At 43.9% G+C, this 23,117-nt stretch overlaps 1 protein-coding gene across 2 annotated transcripts in view; it reads left to right on the top strand.

The window, feature by feature from the left end:
• NEURL1 (neuralized E3 ubiquitin protein ligase 1) overlaps positions 1-23,117 on the top strand; it is a 288,135-nt gene that overhangs the window by 194,259 nt on the left and 70,759 nt on the right. The window lies entirely within an intron of this gene.

Raw genomic sequence — 23,117 nt, 5'->3', positions numbered from 1 at the left:
CAGCAGCATTTGCATTGCAAGGGCTGCACATTTTGGTTATAAATGATTTCTCTTATATTTTTGCACAAGCCTTTTTTATATTACAGGACCATTAGGATGAGACCTAGACTGAAAATGTCTCCAGAGGTGTTTAGAATGCAGGATTACACTTTTACAACATTTCTGTGGTTTAAAGGATTTTAATTGATCTCATCTTATCATTTTATCACACTAGATGATGTCATCCCTACCACGTTCAGTGACAATGCTTACATTGATGGGTAGGTTCAGTCACCTGGAGAGGTGCTGCATGCCGCGTTGTACCTGTAGTCGTTAGGACAGGGAGGTAGGCTGAGGTCAGGCATCAAACACTCGCTTCTTCCTTGCAGTGGGTTTCCACTGGCGGATGCGCTGTGGTGCTCTTTGGTTGCCTTGCTTGTAATATGGTACCTGGCTTCTGAAAGTACACTGTTTCATCTCCTCCAGTGAGTCTTAGGCTTCCTGCACATGAACGTGTGCGCTCCGTAGCCGTATTGCGGACCGCATTCACTTCAATGGGTCTGCAAATCCGGAGGTGCGAAACGGAAGCACGGAACGAAACCCTACGGAGTGCTTCCGTGGGGTTTCGCCCCGTACTTCCATTCCGCAAAAAGATAGAACATGTCCTATCTTTTTGCGGAACGGCTGGATCGCGGACCCGTTAAAGTGAATGGGTCTGCGATTCGCTGCGGCTGCCCCACGGACGGTGTTCATGCATTGCGGCACGACCACGGGGCGCACACGTTCGTGTGCAGGAGACCTTAGCCAACTCATTACTGCTTCTGAGTATAGCTATCGGGTATTATGCAATGCACAGAGTTCTAATCGTTATTTGTTCGGAGTTAGGGCTCTTGCTCAAGCTGTAGTTTCTGTCCGCTTTTTTAGCGGATCGGATGCGGACCCATTCATTTCAATGGGGCCGCAAAAGATGCAGACAGCACATTTCACGGCCTGCAAAAATAATAGAACATGTCCTATTCTTGTCCATTTTGCGGACAAGCATAGGACATTTCTACAGAAGTGGCATGTACTTGGCCGGGATCCGTGTTTTGTGGACTGCAAAACCCTCGCGGCTGTGTGCATGAGCCCTCATCCTGAGATCCTGCCTAGAAATAAATGATGCAGTTTTAATGGAAATGAAAGTACTTAAGAACCAATCTCATGCTGGGAACCAGTTGGGGGTCAGTTCCATGTCTGTTTTACACAAGCAGTCCATTTTCACTTCTCACATTCTGAGATTCTGTTTTGGCTGTTGCTATAAATGTCTGTTTCATATCTGTCCAGGAGGCAATAACACTTGATGGAATGATCAGTGCTGCTTCCTTTGGGCGACCATCCAACCGTCTAATATATATGGAGGCCTCCGGACTCTCACCAGACCACAGATATCACAAGACATAAGGATCGGGCATGTTGAATTTCAACTGTCCAATCCTTTTGTTCACAAGGAAAAAATCCACCGCCAGAAGTGTCTGGAAGTGGCTTTCTCCCCTCTCCCCATTCCGGACGCACGCACGTTCGGCCGACCACATGTATGTGCAACCTTATTCTGGATCCTTTTGTCATTTGTGCGGTCATATTTGTTACTTATAGCGCTCATCGGGCCTTTAGATTTTTGTTGTGGTGTCATTTCTTGACATTCTGTGGTCTCAGATGTCAGTTCAGTTGTAACTTGTAGGGTTGTAAGCTTATTTTATCATTTGGCAAGTACCCAGAGGATAATATAACAAAATGCATCAGTAACAATCCAATCTCCTAATAAATTATGAGAGTAGAGGGAGGACACGTTCCAGTAAAAAGCTTACATTTAAGGCTACTTTCACAACTGCGTTTAGGTGCGGATCCGTCTGGTATCTGCACAGATGGATCCGCACCTATAATGCAAACGCTTAGTATCCGTTCAGAACGGATCCGTTTGCATTACCATGAACAAAAAAAAAAACAAAAAAAAAATATTATTTTTTTTGTTCATGATAATGCAAACGGATCCGTTTTGACTTTACATTGAAAGTCAATAGGGGACGGATCCGTTTGAAAATTGAGCCATACTGTGTCAACTTCAAACGGATCCGTCCCCATTGACTTACATTGTAAGTCTGGACGGATCCGTTTGCCTCCGCACGGCCAGGCGGACACCAAAACGTTGCAAGCAGCGTTCGGGTGTCCGCCTGCTGAGCGGAGCGGAGGCTGAACGCTGCCAGACTGATGCATTCTGAGCGGATCCGCATCCACTCAGAATGTATTGGGGCTGGACGGATGCGTTCGGGGGCCGCTTGTGAGAGCCTTCAAACGGAACTCACAAGCGGAGCCCCGAACGCTAGTGTGAAAGTAGCCTAAGTTGACCTTTAATTCCCATAAGTAGAATAAAGGTGGTCGTAATAATGTCTATCCCCTGACTCCCCGTAATCCTGCACTGGAGCAGGTTCATCCAATATTTAATCTGTATCTCCAGCCATTTGTGGCAGCCTGTGTCTGCTGACAGACCAACCGGGAAACTGTCTAAAATATAATTCCGTTATACTGTATAGTAAGAAATAGCTGTTTTTACAAATCCCTAACATATTTGCTGGTACTTCAAAAGTGAGGCCTAAGGCTTCGTTCACATCACCGTTCAGCCTTTCCGTTCTCCTGCTCCGTTTAGAATGGAGAAGGCACATAACTCAGCCAAACGGAGCCCTTAGGACCCCATAGAATATAATGGGGTCCGTTATGTTTCCGCTCAGAAGATGATTTTGAAGCGGAGACAAAAGTCCTGCATGCACAACTTTTGTTTCCGCTCCAAAATCATCTTCTGAGAGGAAACATAACGGATCCCATTATAGTCTATGGGGTCCTAAGGGCTCAGTTTGACTCAGTTTGGTGTCAGTTATGTGCCTTCTCTGTCCTAAACGGAGCAGGAGAACGGAAAGGCTGAACGGTGATGTGAACGAAGCCTAAGTCCCCAATATTTATAGCTATATGGTGGGCAGAGGTAACAATTGCACCCAGGCCCTGGTGCCTGAGGAACCTGGAGAACCTCTGCCCCATGGGAAGACACCAGTATTATAAATGATGCATGGTAGATGGGGGCCTTGTTCCAGAATTTGTTCCAGGAGCTTCGGCCTCTGCATGGGTAATGACTGTAGTCTAGTTGTATGATTGAAATATGTTAAAACATCCAGACTGACCAGATCAAGAATGGCTATGATTTCCATGTATTACCAGAGAATGCGATCATCGTTGGTCCATAGATTTTAGCAATTGATGTTCCTGTGCTCGAATTGATCTCAGTGGTAACCTCATAGACGGTCATCTTTTGTAAGGCTAGGTTCACATCAGCGTTACAGTATTCCTGCAGAGGAGCAGAGTACCGAAATTACTGTATAGCTGAATACCGCCAGGGCCCACCGGATACCCATTCACTATAATGGGAGCGGTCAGGTTTCTGGCATAAATGTTGGCTTTCTGCTGGAAAAAATACAAGTTCATGCAGCAGAAAGTTGTCATTCTTGCTGGACACCTGATGGATCCCATTATAATGAATAGAGATCTGATGGGTCACAATGGTGTCCGTCTATGGTACGGTAATTCTGGTGCTCTGCTCCTCTGCCTGAGCAGACTACCGGAATACAGTAATGCAGATGTGGACCTAGCCTAAAACCCATGCTCAATGATCTTTAATTGCGTATTATTAGAATTACTTTATTATGTATCGTGGATCTATCTATGCACACAGGCATGTGTGGCCATACAACAGTCAGATCTGTTAGAGGTTTCCTTAGGCTGAGAGGCTAGCCGTCACATGCATATCTCATGTGGGAAGGAAAGAACGAGAGAGAGGACCCTGTGTAAGGACGTGCAGAGATTAATGATTAAAATGTGCAAATCTCCTCAGGGGGCTTTGTGCTAGCTGGAATATAGAGACAGCATTAATTTAGATTGGTAGAGGGACAGCAAAGCAGTGTTCAATATTACCAGATTGCTTTAACCCTGTCACTGATGTCTACGTTTAGCCTTGAACTGGTTAATCATACAGGTGAAGAGAGAAAATTCATAGTAAGGTAGTGTTATGTAATGGCCCTGGAATTAGCTGTGAAGCTGCATCCCGTTTTGCGTTGCAGACATCCATAAAGAGTCTTTTGTGCGATAGGTGAGGAAATCAAATAGTTCCCACTATCTGTAATAAATTTGCCATTGTTCTTAGACTCGGATGAACTTCTAATTCAATGGAGGTTTGTTCTATAGGCAATAGAACGACAACAACTATCGGACCTGTAGAAGAGCAGCTGGTCCTGGACATGGCAAAGATTTGGACGTTTTCACAGTTCTTGAGATGTTGCCGTATATGCAGTTGGTATGATGATGACTTGTGTGCATTGTCATTTGGTATATGTGGCTGACCAGAACGATTGAGGTCATTAGGTTGTTTTCATAGCGTTTCATGGTGGTTCAGAGCACATTTTTTACACTTTGAAACTTTTTGGAGGCTTATCGGATATTGGATTTATTGACTGGTTTAGCTTTCATCATCTTATTAATCTCACAATAGTGACATCAGCCTCTAGCTTTACTTGGTTGTTACCTCAATTGGATCCCCTCCAGAAATTACCTGTAGACCAATAATATGGACATCTCACAAGCTTTCTTGGCCTTGAATTGAATTTAACACTTTGCTCCTTTGTTACTGATTGGCTGTACTTAGTTCTTTTTGGAGGCCTCGTAGACTCTCTATAAACCTCTACACTGCTCACCCTGTTTTCCAAGAAGAGGTCACCAGGAATGAAGGAGCACAATGTTCAACTGATCACTTCTGCCCTTACCTTTTATCAATTGTGGAGGTCTCAGAACCCAGGCCCCCAATGACTAAAACGTCTGATTCGTCCCCGTGGCATGCCAAAAGTTTGACACATTTACATGTATAGATGTTGGCCATCAGTTAGCGATCAGAACAATATCTGGATGGTTGACCTGAGTTGACTATTTACACTAATATATACCTGTAAAGAATAAATCAAGGCAACTGGACGTACTGTAGATTTCTTGAAAACGTTTCACTCGTTCTTCCAACGAGCTTTCTGAATTCTGAGTGAGAAAGCTCGTTGGAAGAACGAGTGAAACGTTTTCAAGAAATCTACAGTAAGTCCAGTTGCCTTGATTTATTCTTTACAGATATATACCATGACCTGGATAAATGAGAACCTTCACAGACATATTTACACTAATACATATTTTTCTAAAACAACCCTTAATTTTTGCTCATCTTACGAAATAAAACCTTTGTTTCACCAAGGCCTTTCTCAGATGACTGTTCACAAGCAAAAATAGTATTCTATAAATTTTTTTAGCAATTTAACTACAGTACTTCAAGAGATATAGAAATATGGGCAGGGGATACATAGTCAACATGTGTGATATCAGGTGGTAGATACCATGTGTGCTATTGGATGGTACATAGTCATCATATGTTTTATCGGGTGGCACATAGCCATCAGGTGGTACATAGTAGTCACCATGTGTGTTATTGGGTGGTACATAGTCATCATATGTTTTATCAGGTGGTTTATAGTCATCATGTGTGCTATCTAGTGGTACATTGTGACCATGTGTATTGTCAGGTGGTACATAGTCACCATGTGTGCTATCAGGTGGTACATAGTCACCTTGTGTATGATCAAGTGGTACATAGTCATAGTGTGTTATGAGATGGTACATAGTCACCATGTGTGTTATCAAACAAAAGTTTCCATTGACTCTGAAGAGGCAGATCACACTGGTACCTGACTTGTAGACATGCAGTTAGAACCGGCCGCACGTTTACACAAACACAACGGAAATAATTGTTTTGTGTTTGTAACTTCAATAACTTGAACTAAAGGTAATATTTTGGAAGATGTTGATTGTTTTCCATTGTTGCCTAGTTGAGACTTTGTTGGGTACAACATTCTTAGCAACTGTAGATCTTAGGAATTTTGAAGCAGAGCTGAAACCAGTGTGGAAGTATCTTCATGTAGTGGTGCAACAGAGGATACAGAAACTGTGATTAACCATATCCTACCATTTTGTATTTGCAACTCCTATGAAAACCAAGATCTCCAAGGTTACAGACTACAGACAAACTCTGTGTAGTCTGATCCTGCAGTCATACGTCTTTCTGTAGGGAGTAAATGAGAAGTCCGGGGGCACTTTCACTCAGGCCGATGATCAGGGATGTGCATAGCTCATTGCCCTATGTACTGCGGCAGTTACTAATGTATTGTAATTGGCCATATTGCCTCCTTCACTGGCTGAATTCATTTTTCCATCACATTATACACTGCTCGAGTCCAGGGGTTACGGCCACCGCTGCAGCAGATACACAGTAGCTAGGATGGGAGCTGCTGCGCAGTCGTGCCTATGTGCGCTCCCACGATCCCGACCATCGTAGAGGCCAACATTTTTTCCTATATTGTGCAAGCATGAGCACCGCTGCTGGATTGTAAGGTGGTCGTAACTCTTGGATTTGAGCAGTGCATAATGAGATGGAAAAATCAATCAAGCCAGCAAAGGAGGCAATATGGGAGAATCACAATACATGCCATTTGCTGAAGTGAGACAACCCCTTTAAAGTTCTTTTTTTTTCTGCAGATTTAAGTATATATAACAAAAGACTACGGTTGAGCAAACCCGAACTGCAGAGTTTGGGTTCGTACCCAACCTTGCGAGTTCAGGTACCTGGACCCGAACCCAGACTTTTTCACTGAAGTTTGGGTTCGGTGTTGGGGTGATTTTATTATTTTCCATTATAACATGGTTATAATGGAAAATAATAGCATTCTTAAGACAGAATGCTAAATAAAATGGCCATTGAGGGTTTAAAAAAAAAACCTCACCTCATCCACTTGGTCGCGCAGCTGGTATCCTCTTCTTTCTTCAGGACCTGCAATGACGTCACCGCGCTCGCCGCGTGGTGAGCGCAGTGATGTCATCGCAGGTCCTTTTGCAGGTTCTGCAGAAAGAAGAAAGTAGAGGATACCGGCTGCGCGATCAAGTGGATGAGGTGAGTTTTTATTTATTATTTTTAACCCCTTAATGGCCATTTTATTTAGAATTCTGTCTTAAGAATGCTATTATTTTCCGTTATAACCATGTTATAAGGGAGAATAATAAAGTGAAGTTCAGGTCCCCATTGACATTAATGTGGCCCTGGGTCAATTTCGGGTCCCAAACCCGAACTTTGTCTTGAAGTTCGCTCATCCCTACAAAAGACATACAGGTATGTTTAGAATGCTTGTTTGGTATTGCTGGTACTTCTATTAGTGAAAATGTGCTGACACACTCTCTTTAACCCTGGGTTCATACCTGAGTGTTTCTGAGACGCGCGTTTTACGCGCGTATTTGTCGCGCGTTTTTATGCGCGTTTTTTGCAATAGTAAACGCGTGTTTGGCGCGCGTTTGTGTGATTGACTGCAGTGTTGTCCAATGAGTCTATGGCCAAAACGCGCAACAAACGCCCAAAAAAGCGCTCAAGAACTTGTTTATGCGTCGGGTGTTTTACAGCGCGTTCAAACGCGCTGTAAAACGCTCAAGTGTGAACCAGGGCCATAGGGAAGCATTGGTTTTCACGTGTTGAGCTCAGGTGTGAACTTAGGGTAAATCTTGACCTGATCCTGACTGAAACACAGTTTTGATGCCACAGGAGCTTCCCTGTCTGAAATACAGCTGTGATGTCACAGGAGGTTACTTATTTACTTTCTCTACATCATAAATGCCATTTGCTGAAGTAAGACAACCCCTTTAAAGGTAGAGAAGAGATAGAATTGTGTGTTGCTGAAGGGAATATCAAGGTCTTATTCGGTCAGTCACTCAATAATCACCTAGTGCAGTTCTAATGAAGTAATAAGATCTACTGACAGCGAAGGCAACAATTTGGCACCAGCACGAGGCCGGGGATCATCTTTCTACAAGCTGCTTTTAATCTGATTGAATGTCAGTTTTTATTCTGTAAAAGTTCTGCTGCTCACACATTGAACAAATTGTTTTGTTGCAGCAGAGGCGTCTCATTCATTAGAAATACTTATGTGAAAGACCAAAGGGAATGTTAATTTGGCACTTAGTCTGCAAGTGAGACATTTTTATTATTTGCATGATACAGGAAGACAAACACTTTTACACAATACACTATATGGCGCTTTTGCTCTTCATTAGCACAGTATAAAAGGGAGTCTGTCAGGACTAAACCACTAACACCACCTCACAGGTCACATAAAACAAGTGCAAGCATGCTAAAGACCGCTAGACCTTAAACAGAGGGCGGCATGCACTTTTTTTGGCCCAATGTTCACGCTGGAATTGCCCATTCAAGTCAATGGGTAGATGAAAAAAATAGACAGCACATCCATATTTCGGCCGTTTTCATGGATAATTGCTAGGAGACATTGAAAAGAAGTGAAAGCTGTTGTTTTTTTTTACGGACGTGAAAAAAACCCTGTATAAAGCATGGATGGGAAAATGTACAAACGGGATGCAGTCGGTGACAAAACGGATTCGACATAGATGGGAAATCATCACTTTTGGGGGGACGGTACACAGATATTACATGGCTAATCAGAATGAGCACTTAGTTAACAATCAGACCACGTTTTATCAAGCATAGATCCAGGTTATTCCAAAGGGTTCACTTTTGAGTTGAGAACATCAAGCAGAGTTCTGCGCCTGTGGTGGGGTGTCCTCCAAGTTGAGGAAGCTTCCCTGGCTTCTTAATTGGCAGGGCCGGACAACTAAGCCGGCACTGCCAATCTCGTGCCTGTGCCACAGCTCCGGGTAGCAACTGTGCATGTGCTGCTAGATTTCTGGGTAGCGGCTCACGAATAGTCACTGCTGTAGCGGAAGCAAAGCCTCTGAGCTTCTACCGCTACTCGAAGTACAGATTGTCACGGCTAGCCAGTATGTCCGGCCCTGTAAATCAAGCAGCAGGGTGAGCGTCCTCAACTTTGGGGACACCCCGTCACAGGTGCAGAACTCTGCTTGAGGAGACAAATCGATTCTTACACATCAATTCGCTCATCTATTCTTGTAACTGTAGGCACAGTATGTCTTCTTTTAGCTCAGTTAGTTGTGTTTCTACTGGTTTAAAAAAGTTTTTCTGTTTTGCATCCTTTAAAATAATCATGTATGAAGGTAGCTGTCATTGTGTAATGTATTTCTTTTACCTTTATTGCTCCTATCTCCTGTTCTGGGCTTTGGTCACATGACCATGTCCGTACAGCTCTTACTTATTTCCTGTGTGTCCATAGGCGGGGCAGTGATAGGGGAGTGTCTATGTAAATAGCTGGGTGGGAGGCGCTATACACTAGTTGGGTGTTAGGGGTGGTGCTTGAGCTGTGGCAGAGAAAGGAGAAGTGCATCATGGGTTTGGTTGGATACAGGAACAGGAAGTGCTACATACAGGAGGGAAACAAACCAGAGGGATCAGTTTACATGGTAAAAGCGGGTCAGGAGAGTCAAAATTGAAAAGAAAAAGCATGGGTAAGATGTACATGAGGTAAGCAACTACATGAACTTATCTATTAAAAAACATAGTAATTCCCTTTAAAGTTCTGGCCCAGAAGGTTGATCTGTGATAGCCATCATTTTCAGCCATATCATCTGACTGGTTTTGTTGTCACCCAGAGGGCACGCCCACTATCATGGAATGAATGGAGCTTTAATAATAAATAGTAATATCTTTCTCCCTTGTGGCAAGAGAACATAAAAGGCTATAAAATCCTGAATAAATAATGAATCTAGTGAAATCACATATAACCTATATAGGACTATTCGCCTACACTAGGTTGTTAAATTTTTTTCATATCACAAGGGTTTCGCGTGGCCACAGTTTGCTTTTTCTTTTCCCATGGAAGTCAGTAAGATGGTGTGCTCGTGTCTCTTTCTTTCTGCTGATTTTTATGCAAATTAATTGTTGATTCCGATAAATGTTGATGTAAACTGAAAGGCCCCTTTCACACGAGCGAGTATTATGCGCGGGTGCAATGCGTGATGCGAACGCACTGTGCCCGCACGGAATCCGGACCCATTCATTTCAATGGGGCTGTGTACATGTGCGTTGGTTTTCACGCATCACTTGTGCGTTGTGTGAAAATCGCAGCATGTTCTATATTCAGCCATTTTCACGCAACTCTGGCCCCATAGAAGTGAATGTAGCTGTGTGAAAATCGCATCCGCAAGCAAGTGCGGATGCGATGCGTTTTTCACTGATGGATGCTAAGAGATTTTGTTTGTATACATTCAGTTTTTTATCACATGCGTGATAAAAAAAAGTAGCTCTGAGTGCTTTTATTCAATAAAAAAAAACGATTTTCTAGATATTGCAAATGAGGAGCCCAGCCATGCCCACTGTGAAGGAGCCCAGCACCGCCCCGCATCCTCCGAATCTCCTCCTTGCTCCCCGTCGTCACAGAGTTGAAGTGCTGTAATCTCGCTCATGCGCGAGTATGCCGCATGTGAGTGTCGGCATAGTGTTCCTTCCCTGTGCTGGCATCAGCCTCAGGGAATGATTTGTGCATCTGCTAGCTGCCATGCGCGAGATTACGGTGCGTCAACTATGTGACATCAGAGGAGCAAGGAGGAGATTCGGAGGGTCCGGGGTGGTGCTGGGCTCCTTCACAGTGGGCATGGCTGGGCTCCTGAAACGTTGATGACAGCCCCTTGGGCTCCTTAATTGCCTCATTTGCATATATATAAAATCTTTTATTGATTGAATTAAAGCACTCAGAGCTATGGGAAATGTATATTGTGGACGTGCTAGCGGCGATCTAGCAGCACATGTCCTCAGCTCTATAGGCTCAAACTACCTGACAGAATGCTTTTAATGATTTTGCATTTATATTGAGTGCCGTGGTATTGTCTAGACCAGTGGTGCCCAACCATTTTCCGTCTGAGGGCTGCACTAGACATGGTATAAATTTTGCAGGCCAGAACCAGGTAGCTTAGCCAGAAAGAAATGCAAACACTGTGAGGGGGGCACGTGTGTGCATTACTACTGTGAAGGGGCAAATATCTGGACATTTTTTCTGTGAAGGGGGTGCATCTGGGCATTTTTCCCATGAAGGCGGCACATGTGAGCATTATTACTGTGAAGGCGGCACATGTGAGCATTATTACTGTGAAGGGTGCACATGTGAGCATTACTACTGTGAAGGGGGCACATGTGAGCATTACTACTGTAAAGGGGGCACATGTGAGCATTATTACTGTGAAGGGTGCACATGTGGGCATTACTACTGTAAGGGGGCACATGTGAGCATTACTACTGTAAGGGGGCACATGTGAGCATTACTACTGAGAAGGGGGCACATCTGGGCATTTTTACCATGAAGGGGGCACATGTGAGCATTACTACTGTGAAAAGGGCATATGTGAGCATTATTACTGTGAAGGGGGCACACGTGAGCATTATTACTGTGAAGGGGGCACACGTGACCTCCATAGAACTCCTGCTCCCTTCCGACTCATCCTCACCTTCTCCGACGTGCCCTGATGCCTGGCTTAGAGTCCAGGTGAGGTCTGTACCAACTGGTGTGGGGAGATGGGGTCTCCAGTCGCTGCTCAAAATATTTGTATCGCAACACTGCAGCGGATCAGGCGTGTCCCTTCTTCTTCTTCAACTGAGCGCAAGCTCTGCCTCTGGTCACTGCGCAGGCCGAATGACTGTGAAGGGGGCACATGTAAGCATTACTACCGTGAAGGGGGCACATGTGAGCTTTATTACTGTGAAGGGGGCACTCTCTCTACTGCCAGCCACAGCGCAGACCACCGCTACCAGTGTCACAATTCCAACCAAGACCAATGAACAACACTCATGTCCTGGCCTTCCCAAACAACAAGGAGGGGTTCCCTTCTTACCCCTTAAAGCCATGTACTGCCGGACCCCTGCCACATGGACTCCACTGGCCTTCAGGATATCCCAACTGTCCTCACTAAGGTACCAGCCACACTCACAGGGGCAGCCCTCCTGAAACCACACTGCCCACACACACTGTTGCCTGTGCCCTCTATTAAGAGTCAGCCCTTTTTTCCTCCGGTACAGTCCGGTCACAAGGACCAGCACAGCGCACGCACCCAGACACAGCACTCGCGCAAAATGGGGAATTGTGAGCCCTCCGCACAGTAGGAGCCCATTACTGCAAGCAACTACCCACATGACCGACAGCGGTGATAGACTCGCTGAGTCCACACACACAACGCCCTACAGTCACAGAAATTATTTACTACTCACATTCGTTCCCAGATTTGCCTCCAGTCTTTCTGTACTGCTCCACTGCAGCTGCCCCGGAGTGTTCCTTCTCCTGCTTCTTAAGCTGGGCGCCAGCTCCGCCTCCCGTCACTGCGCGGGCCAGATCACACAGCTTCACGGGCCGGATGTGGCCCGCGGGCTGTAGGTTGGTCACCAGTGGTCTAGACTATCCTCAAAATAGGGCACCAATATCTGATCGGTGGAGGTCTCACTCTGGTGAGCGCTGCAGCCTCCTCAAAGCCTTACCAAGCACAGTGCCATATAGTGGCTGTGCTTGGTATTGCATCCCAAACCTATTAATTTTGAATGTGCCATGTGACCAAAGAACATGACATCACTGGCCTAGAAAGAGTCTGTGGCTCTGACTGGAGAGCTGTGGCCTCTTCAATCAGCTGATCAGCTTGGATTACCAGGAATCGAACCCTTACTAATCAGATATTGATGACCTATCTTGAGGATAGGCCATCAATTTTAAACTTCCAGAAACTCTCTTTAATCAAGGATGGGCACAGGGGTCAGGAGTCCCCATTCAAGAACATTATATGGGTCACTAGTTCAGCAGAAGACATCTCCATTTGGTCTTTACAGTCATTATAGTTAGTTCTGAATTCTCAGATGTTAGGTGAAGTAAGAAATTGGAGAGACATTGATGGCCGCTGTGACCCTTGCCAATCTTAACATCAAAATACCTAAGGAAAACATCATGGTTGCCTACTGTTGGCCCTACTTGGCTTTTTTGGGAGGACACGTGGTTGACCTTTTTTTAGTGAAGAGCTGTCTATGTGACACCTGGCCTCTTCATTTCAGCCATCAGTGCGAGTCTTGGTAATAGTACGGTAACTACCGCCAATTGGACATTGACATCTTAGATATATGCCTTCAATGGTCATCTTTACAAGTGTTACCAGACATACAATCTGTCAAATGCACATAAATTGGAAACCTGGTATCTGATCAAATCATGTTGTCAATACTGATAAATGGAATACCAGAAAAACTAAAGTAATAATTAATAGGTTGTAACTCCAATATAACGCTGTCTAGTAAGATATCAAGGGAGACAATTAGGGAAAGATGTAGAAGATAAAAATTTGACAATTACAAGCATCTTCATAATCTTCTTAGTGGGAAAAAAAAATATCAAAAATTGTGTCACATCCTGACTTTCCCAGCAGACAAGCAGTCATTGCCGCTGGCAGATTGCATACCTACTTGTGGACATGGCATATCAAGGGAATGTGCAGTGACGTCCAACGCAGCCGCGCAGTGAGAAATCACAATGCACCAGGACAGCTGTCTCTCTAGTAATGATTATGGCAGCCCAGTGCAGGAAATGGTCATCTGGGTTTACAAGAAGACTTGGACCTGGTTACATGCACTGAATATAATCCTTTCAACATATTGTATTGATGTTCACCGTCTGTGACATGCCTGTGATATCTGATCAGCTCATTAATATGACGATGGCCTAGCCCCTATGATGGCTAACCTCCGGCACTCCAGCTGTGCTAAAACTACAACTCCCAAGATGCACACTTGCTTGGCTGTTCTCAGAACTCCATAGAAATGAATGGAGCATGCTGGGAGTGGTAGTTTCACCACAGCTGGACTACCGGAGGTTAGCCATCACTGTAGACCTACAGATGCCCCCCCAGTGGTATGAAACATCAGGACACTCAGCTAACGCCATACAAGAAAGTCGTTTTGCAAAACTTAGCAATTAACGTGACATTGATCAGCAATTTAGGATTATCATTGAGCAGGGCAAATGAATTCAGATTCAACTATAAAATGTTAAAATGCAATTTTTCCAATATATTTTATGTTTCAATTATACGCAGTTTCCAAGATCTTTGCTTTCAATCATTGAATAGAACTTGCTTACTTCTGGAGGAGGAGAATCTGACCTGACCATTACAAGGTGACTGTAAGGGGTTGTCCATCTGTGTGACTGTGGCATAAACAGGGCAGATTCTCCTGCCTTGGTAGTAATGAATAAAGAAGCCAATCAGAGTCTACAGCAGAGATTTGTGAAATAGCGACGAATCAAGAAGTATAAGCTTAAAGGGGTTATCCCCACTTTGCCTTTTCATACTTACCTGCTGCCAGCGCGCCGTCCACTTCCTGGATTCTGGCTGGGGGCGGACTTCATCTTGATTGAAGTTTTCTCCCGGCCGGGCCGCGCGCTGGACTGAACGCGCATGCCGCCGCGCATGCGCCATAGTAACTTATTCCTGGCCAGTATAGTACAGAGCCGGCGTGCGCGTTCGTGGCTCTGTACTATTCTGACCAGGAAGAAGTCACTATTGCGCATGCGCGGCGGCGTGCGCATTCAGGACAGCGAGCGGCCCAGCCGGGAGAAAAGAAGGAGTCTTCTGCGCAAGCGCTGCCACCGGAGAAGAGCGGTGGCTGTAACCAGGGGAGACCGAATGACAACAATGAGTTAAGTGGGGATGAATTTTATCTTAAACTGTGGGAATTTGTTAATCAAATATATTTACAAAAATGATCACTGTCAAATCATTAACAGATTTAACAGTGATCATTATGATGGGAATACCCCGTTAATTTTGATTATTTTGAGCTGCCCTTTAAGTTGAGTAATGCAGATCTTCCCCTTCAGATTCCCTGTCCTTGGTTTGCTTCATTCCTTTATATGTGTACGCTCGTGGGCCTGAAGGTAAATCCGGGCTGAACTGGAGCTACCTGCAATGCAGAGGCTTTGGCAGATTTTACGTAATCTGCAAAGCACCAGCATCTCTCACTTTGGCAGGAGTGTAAGGATAAGGTTGTAGTTGGAGATCAGAGTCTTGTGATATATTCTTTGACTCTTTATTATACGATATATGTACATGCACCGATTATTTTATATGTCATTATATGCGTATGGTTAGAAGCATATCATATGCCGTCAGAGTCCGGGGTATTATCCACTACACCCTGTACTCCGGAATGGTGTTTGGATATAGAACACGTGGTGCTGTTTCAATAGCCTGTTATTACTTATAATTATTTACACTTTTCATTATTTTCTTACTTTACATAGCAAAAAAAGACAAGACAGACAGCAGGGAGGAAAGATTGCATATGAAATCCATACTAATTGTAAAGGGTTAATATACTGCTTTAATCTAGTACTTGCGATGCTTATTGGCCTGAGATGGTGGCAGACATGGCTCCCCCAGGAGGGACAATGTGTCTGCAGGCAAAACAGGTGCAACACGAACGTCACACAGACATCATCCGTATTATGTGGATCCACGTTTTGTGGGCTGAGAAATAAGTGCGGTTGTATGCATGAGGCCGCATTCTGTTTTTCAGAAAACGTATTGAATTGCCTGCTGAGCTTTAGCTAGAGGGGTTGTATTTTGGGTGCTGAAAGTGCCTACTTTCTAAACCTCTTAGGCCTCTTTCACACGGGCGTCATTTGTTTTTCCCGGATAAGAGCCGGGTGCGTTGCGGGAAAATGCGTGATTTTTTCGGCGCAAGTGCAAAACATTGTCATGCGTTGCACTCGCGTGAGAAAAATCGCGCATGTTTGGTACCCAAACCCGAACTTCTTCACAGAAGTTCGGGCTTGGGATTGATGTTTTGAAGATTGTATTATTTTCCCTTATAACATGGTTATAAGGGAAAATAATAGCATTCTGAATACAGAATGCATAGTAAACCAGCGCTAGAGGGGTTAAAAAAAATAAAAAATAATTTAACTCACCTTAGTCCACTTGCTCGCGAAGCCCGGCATCTCCTTGTGTCTCCTCTGCGCTGAAGTTGAACAGGACCTGGGGTGAGCTGCTCCATTAAATATCGGTTAAGGACCTTTGATGACGTCACTCCGGTCATCACATGGTACGTCACATGATCTTTTACCATGGGCCTCCATCCCGATCGTCTCCTAGCAACCGTGCGTGCAAATCGCACGGCATCCGTACTTGCTTGCGGATGCCATCCGATTTTCACACACCCCATTCATTTCTATGGGGCCTGCGTCACGTTGAAATCGGACAATATAGAACATGCTGCGATTTCAACTGAACGCACAAGTGATGCGTTAAAAACAACGCTCATGTGCACAGCCCCATAGAAATGAATGGGTCAGGATTTAGTGGGGGTGCCATACGTTCGCCGCACGGATTGCACCCGCACGGAAAACTAGCCCGTGTGAAAGGGGCCTTAGAGGCAAGTGCACGTAAAGAGAGCCTTTCCCAGCCATAACACGTTGTAGGGCTAGCTCCGCTGAGGATTGCTTCATTCTGTAGAAAAAGGGCTTTTAATTCATATGCAAATAGGATGTTTAGTGCACTGAGGACGGGCCCAGGCCACGCTGTGCACCCTTGAGCCTCCGTTTCCTCTGTCAGCCCCTCTTTCTTGATTGACAGGGCAGGGTTCCTGCATAGTCATAGTCAGGATTTGTGCCATCTCAATTCCATCATCTTTACCGCTGACATGTCTGATTTAGTAAGTATGTGTATTCCCCAAGAAATGACTGCCCTTCAGCATCCTTTTCTGAAAACTCTGTGTTGTGCCATCCCTCTTCTATTCTTCATGAAAAACTTAAAGGGGTTGTCCCACGAAAAATATTCTACAGTTTTCAAACCAGCACCCGGATCTGAATACTTTTGTAATTGCATATCCTTTTCACAGTGTTTGATGTTAATGTGTGTTAATGTGAACACAACATGATTTTTCATATACAGAATATATATATATATGTATATGAATATATCTGTATATGAAAAATCATGTTGTGTCCACATTACTTTCTATATACTATTATTATATAAATAGGATCATGTACGTTTTGGCTACCATTTTCTCTTTGGAATCATGCTATTTAACTTATCCTACAATCATGGAACCCTTTTCCCAGAATTGTGTAATTGTAAGGCCTCTTTCACACGGGCGAGTATTCCGTGCGGATGCGATGCGTGAGTTGAACGCATTGCACCCACACTGAATCCGGACCCATTCATTTCTGTGGGGCTGTTCACATGAGCGGTGATTTTCACGCATCACTTATGCGTTGAGTGAAAATCGTAGCATGCTCTATATTATCCGATTTTCACGCGACGCAGGCCCCATAGAAGTGAATGGGAAGCGTGAAAATCGCACAGCATCCGCAAGCAAGTGCGGATGCGGTGCGATTTTCACGCACGGTTGCTAGGAGACGATCGGGATGGAGACCCGATCATTATTATTTTCCCTTATAACTGTCACGGACGGTGTACGGGAAACAAGACAATGCAACATGCATATATGACTCACTGGATCCAAAGCTAAGGAACCAAGAGGAGACCCCTGCGCAAGACCTAGCACTTTCCCTGGCTGCTCAGCCTATGCAAAGATCCCAGAGGTGGATGGTTGCATAGCCACGTACCTCGACTATATAACCCCTGAACACCCTACAATAGTGAGGGGACACGACCACCGGCTCCCTACACCAGACACGGAGGGAGTCAGGGTCACCTGGGATCCAGCAAACAGAAAATAACAGATAAATGTACAGCACTTAACTTTGTAGCAGACTGGAAAACAAGATCAGCATGCACACACACTCCAGGAAGTAGTATAAGCCGCCCAGTAATGCATTATGGGGCAGAATTTAAAGGGAAACAATCAGTCCAACTCCATGACAGCTGAGAGAGGCTAACGAGATGAGGAACTGAATACCACAACAAAGAGAACTCAAGGAGGAGGTTCTGAAAGGCTTCTGTCAGAGCTTCTCAGCTGTCTGGTTGTGACAATAACATGGTTATAAGGGAAAATAATAGCATTCTGAATACAGAATGCATAGTAAAAGAGCGCTAGAAGGGTTAAAAAAAATAAAAAATATGTAAGTCACCTTAGTCCACTTGATCGCGAAGCCCGGCATCTCCTTGTGTCTCCTTTGTTGAATAGGACCTGTAGTGATCATTAAATACAGGAAAAGGACCTGTATTGTATTGTAATCATGTATTTTTTTGTGATCATGTACTTCCACTCTAATTATACATCCTTGTCTATTATTATATCACTTTTTCTTTATCAGCCTGAAGAAGGGCACCAGAATAGGGTTGCACTGATACGTACCACTGGTGTTGATATGCACTAATAAAACAAGCAAAGTTTGGTGTGCTGTTTCAAACACTGTGAAAAGGATATTCACTGATCCCCGAGGTGGAGGGAGTCAACTCAGAGATGTGCACCTGCCAAAGCTATAAGCGGACGAGTGCTGTGGTCTAAAGGATTTTTGTAATTAAATTTTGTATAGCTACTGAGTTATTCAATAAAATGTAACTGTATAGTGCCACTTAATTTCTTATTTCTTTGACCGGCTCATTAAGAACGCCGCACATGCTCAGTTTCATCTTTCAACTGCCTCTGGAGCTGTGATAGGAAGAGCATGGACACGCCCCCTGAGCTGTGATAGGGAGAGCATGGACATGCCCCCTGAGCTGTGATAGGGAGAGCATGGACACGCCCCCTGAGCTGCAGCAGTAAAGACACTCCCCTGAGCTGTCAGCTTGATATAAATCTAGCAGAGCAATGAATGGGGAGATCTCTGGATCCATGTGAGGTACAGGGCTGGTTCTAGCTTTGTTAGAAAGATTATCGTGTACTGTATGATGTTTTTTACATTTTTTATGGGCTTACCCATTTAAGAAAAATTGACAAGTGGGCATTGCCATTCCCCTACAAAGTAGTATGGTATGTCCCTACACAGTCTGATATTGTCAGCATACCCCCTATTGATGGCACTCAGTTGTCATTCTATTCATACATTTCTAGGATCAATAATAAAGGAATGGAACAATGTAAAGTTCTAAGGCTACTTTCACACTTGCGGCAGAGTGATCCGGCAAGCAGTTCCGTCGCCGGAACTGCCTGCCGGATCTGGCAATCTGCATGCAAACGGACAGCATTTGTAGATGGATCCGGATGAGGATCCGTCTCACATATGCATTGCAAGAATGGATCTGTCTGTCTGTTTGTCATACGGACATACAGATCCATTTCTATTTTTTTTTTTCACATTTTTACCAGTCTGCGCATGCAAGGACGGATCCGGCATTGCGGTATTTTGAATGCCAAATCCGGCACTAATACATTCCTATGGAAAAAAATGCCAGATCCGGCATTCAAGCAAGTGTTCCGGATTTTTGGCCGAAAATAAAACTGTAGCATGCTGCGGTATTATCTCCGTCCTGATCAGTCAAAAAGACTGAACCGAAGACATCCTGATGCATCCTGAACAGATTGCTCTCCATTCAGAATGCTTGGGGATAAAACTGATCAGTTCTTTTCCGGTATTGAGCCCCTAGGACGGAACTCTATGACAGAAAAGAAAAACGCTAGTGTGAAAGTAGCCTAAGAAAAGAAGCTCCAGCGTTAGCATTGTTCTGTTATTTGGAATGCAAGTATTTACTAAAACGACATGTCACTGAAAGATCCTGTTTCACATTGACTAAATTCACATCTGCAGTTTCACTCCCCTCTATTTGGAATTTTTAAGGAACTCTCATGTACTGTGAATAAAATATATTGTGTAATAATGGTAACATTTACTGACTGCGAAAGAATGGAAACTGCTGATTTTTTAAATATTTTATTAGAAACTGATAAAGGAAGTAAAAGTGAATCCCACTGTCATATGCCATACATTGCGATACACAAATCTACACTCCTCAACATTGAAAATGCAAAACCAAAAGGACAAGGTTAAGCAAGGTTATGCAAATCTAAGAATACCAGGTGTCACTAAGATCTGCAGATGATCAAAGTTTCAAGCACCTAGCTCCAATCTGTGGCATGTGGGAGGGGCATAAAAGCAAGATTGAAAGCAAAGATTTTTAGCCACATGAAGCCTCAAAAATTGGATCAAGTCATGTGGGATGACTGTGAGATGCCTCCTGTTCATCCATGTGCCAGTTATAGCCACTTGTCGCAAACAGAGAGGGGCCGAATCCTTGAACTGATAGATCTTGGGTTATCCCTCTGGCAGATCGCTATGCACCTAGGCCGAGATGTTCAACGTTGTGTTTCCTGGTGGCTGGAAGAACATTGATGAACTAGGATGAAAGCAAGAGGTGCACAGTGGTCTCTGCAAGGACATTAGAAGAATGACACATAGTGATCACAAAGGAACATCACACTGTTCCTACTCCTGGGATTATGGTGTGGAGTGGCATAACATATGGTAGACAAACCCTTCTAGTCTTACCTTCAGGTACACAAAGTCGAACAGCTCTGCGTTACATTGATTTGGTTGTAGAAGTAGTAGTAAGGCCATTTCTCCAAAATGTCCCAGGAGCCATGTTTTTCAGCAGGACAACACCTGACTGCTTGTTGCTGGGGCTGCTGTCAGTAAACGTTACGAAGCTTATTTAGGTCATCTCTAGTATTTACACTTACAAGTTAAAATTAATTAAATTAATTAAACCAACCACCCCACTATCTGGGGGGAAGGGGGGGGGGCGTGTTGGAAGAAACACTCCCCAAAATTGGGGTGTATAGCAGACACTCTCAGTGAGGCACTGTGTACATTTATTGATCATTGCTGTTCAAAAATACCTTAAAAAAACATATCTTTGAAACTGCCTGACCACCATCTTCCCACTCCTAAAATCCCATTAACCATCACTCCTGGCGTCTAATGTATCCCCCACCCTTTTAATGTGTTTATAAACGTGACTTAACGTATTTAATGCCACGGATTCTACAGAGGCCTCATGTCATTGACATGGAGCTGCTACTTAATATCTTCTACTGTTACAATTAGTATAGAGACATCAAAAAATCACTTTGAAATGTCCTTGAGCTGAATGGGTTCTCCTCACCGTCGTGGAGATGTAAACCGATCCCTGTACGTGTAAATTACATTGTGATGTCGATTTGTCTTTCATGTCTAGGATGTTGCTTAAGGTAAACTAAAATCTCCTCTGTGAATAAACAATACGTAAGAAAAGGTAAATGTTATATTTTACTGGTGGCTTTTTGCACACTGTAATGGCTCTACAGGATTTATATTCAGTTTGGCTACAGAGCGGGTGGCCAAATTGATTGGCCTTCAGAACTGTGTCCTACAAAACAGAAGTAATCCCCCTGAGTCAGTGGGATGTGGTGGGAAAAAAGTCCTTTTAAAGGAACACCCTAAGGAAAAATTGATGCACTTATTACCTAGACTTGAGGGGGCAGCAGGACTCAAAAAAACTAAAACTAAAAAACAGCACCAAAAACATAGGTCATATACCTCTCCATCTGGCCATGCACTGGTTCTAACACAATCTATCAGTTCTTTTAAATGGGGTAGGATAGCTGGGAAAATGTCAGATTGTTTGAGGTCCAACCTGTAGGACCCCCTGTGATCCAGAGAATGGAGGTACCAAAGTCCCCTGTCTGCATGTGCACATGTTGGTTCACCATTCCATTCATTTCTGTGCAACTGATGTAGACAGTACTCCTCTAGTCTCATAGATGGGAATAGGGAGGTGGACCAACTTCTATATCATTTAGAGAGGAGACTCTGGGATCCACATTCTGGGGGAGGTTGGATCCTGGGGGATCTGATATGAGCAGCATAGTGGCAGCACCGTGGTGCCTTGTAGCGCTCGTGTCCTGGGTTTGAATATGACTTAGGACAACATCTGCATGGAGTTTATATGTTCTGCCTGTGTTTGTGTGGGTTTCCTCAGGGTGCTCCGGTTTACTTCCACACTTCAAAGACATAGTTATACGGACCCTAGATTGTGAGCCCCATTGGGGACAGCTTGATGCTAATGTTTGTAAAGAGCTGCGGAATATGTCAGCGCTATATAAGTGAGTAAAATAAGAAAAATATCACCTGTCTCGTGGGTAGGTGACAAAGTCTGTTTTTGGGATAACACCTTTAAGGGTACTTTAGAACTAGTAAGGTACTTTTAACCAGGTCCACATCGAGGACCATTTTTACATTTAGTGTACTAAGTTTAAGAGACCCTCCCCCCTCCCCCCCCATCCCCAATGCAATGTAAATTTTTACAAGTTGGTCATGACTGAGAAGCAGGATGATGTATTATATACACCCATTTCCTCAAGCAGTTGTGGAACCCTAGAAGTACTAACACAAGGTATGAATGTTGACTTTGAGCAGACAAGGGCTTTGCAGGGAGGACTGATGAGCTCTTTTTTATATTGAAGGGGAACCTTGTTAACCACTTTAAAGAGAATCTGTCATCTGAAAATTCACAGTTAAAGTAGGCACAGTACCTTGTAGAGCTAGCTCAGCTGGGTGTAACTGTGGCAGGTGCAGCACTATGAAGTGCCTTTTGCGCTGTGGCATTAAAAGAATTCTGATATCTCTGACTTTTTAGTCTAACTCTCTATTACTATGTAATTCCTCTAGCGCCATTCTATGGAAACAGTAGGTTTAAAGAGCACACCAAATGCTTGAAATAACTTCTGTATTAACTTCAACTTTTCTTCATCTATAACACTGCCGCCTCCGCAGCAGATAGTCCAAGTACAAAACACGTGTTGAAAAGGTATCACAAAATGGCGGTATGTTCAACTGTTCAATCCTGTCATTTAACATAAAATGGTGGATATATTTCTCTCTTCAGTATCAGTACTCTCACTTTAAGTTATTTAAGCACTTTATGATCTCTCTGAGAGGTATATCTAAAGGTCTAACTAATAGTTCTACTTGCTTAATTTTGTCGCAATTTGCAGTATGCAGTTAGCAGTAACTAGTGGCAGATTGGTTGAGTATAATCTGGTATGGTTGTATGCAATTTGGATTGCAATATGGAATTTGAATTTGGATTGTGAACTTTGTAGTTTGCAATTGGTGGAACTGTAAGTAAACACACATATAACTGGTTTAGTATACAGT

Source organism: Bufo gargarizans, chromosome 6 (assembly GCF_014858855.1).
Source record: "Bufo gargarizans isolate SCDJY-AF-19 chromosome 6, ASM1485885v1, whole genome shotgun sequence".
In the NCBI taxonomy this organism is placed as follows: domain Eukaryota; kingdom Metazoa; phylum Chordata; class Amphibia; order Anura; family Bufonidae; genus Bufo; species Bufo gargarizans.
Note: the sequence above shows the minus strand (reverse complement) of the source record. Positions and strands in the feature narration are given on the sequence as shown.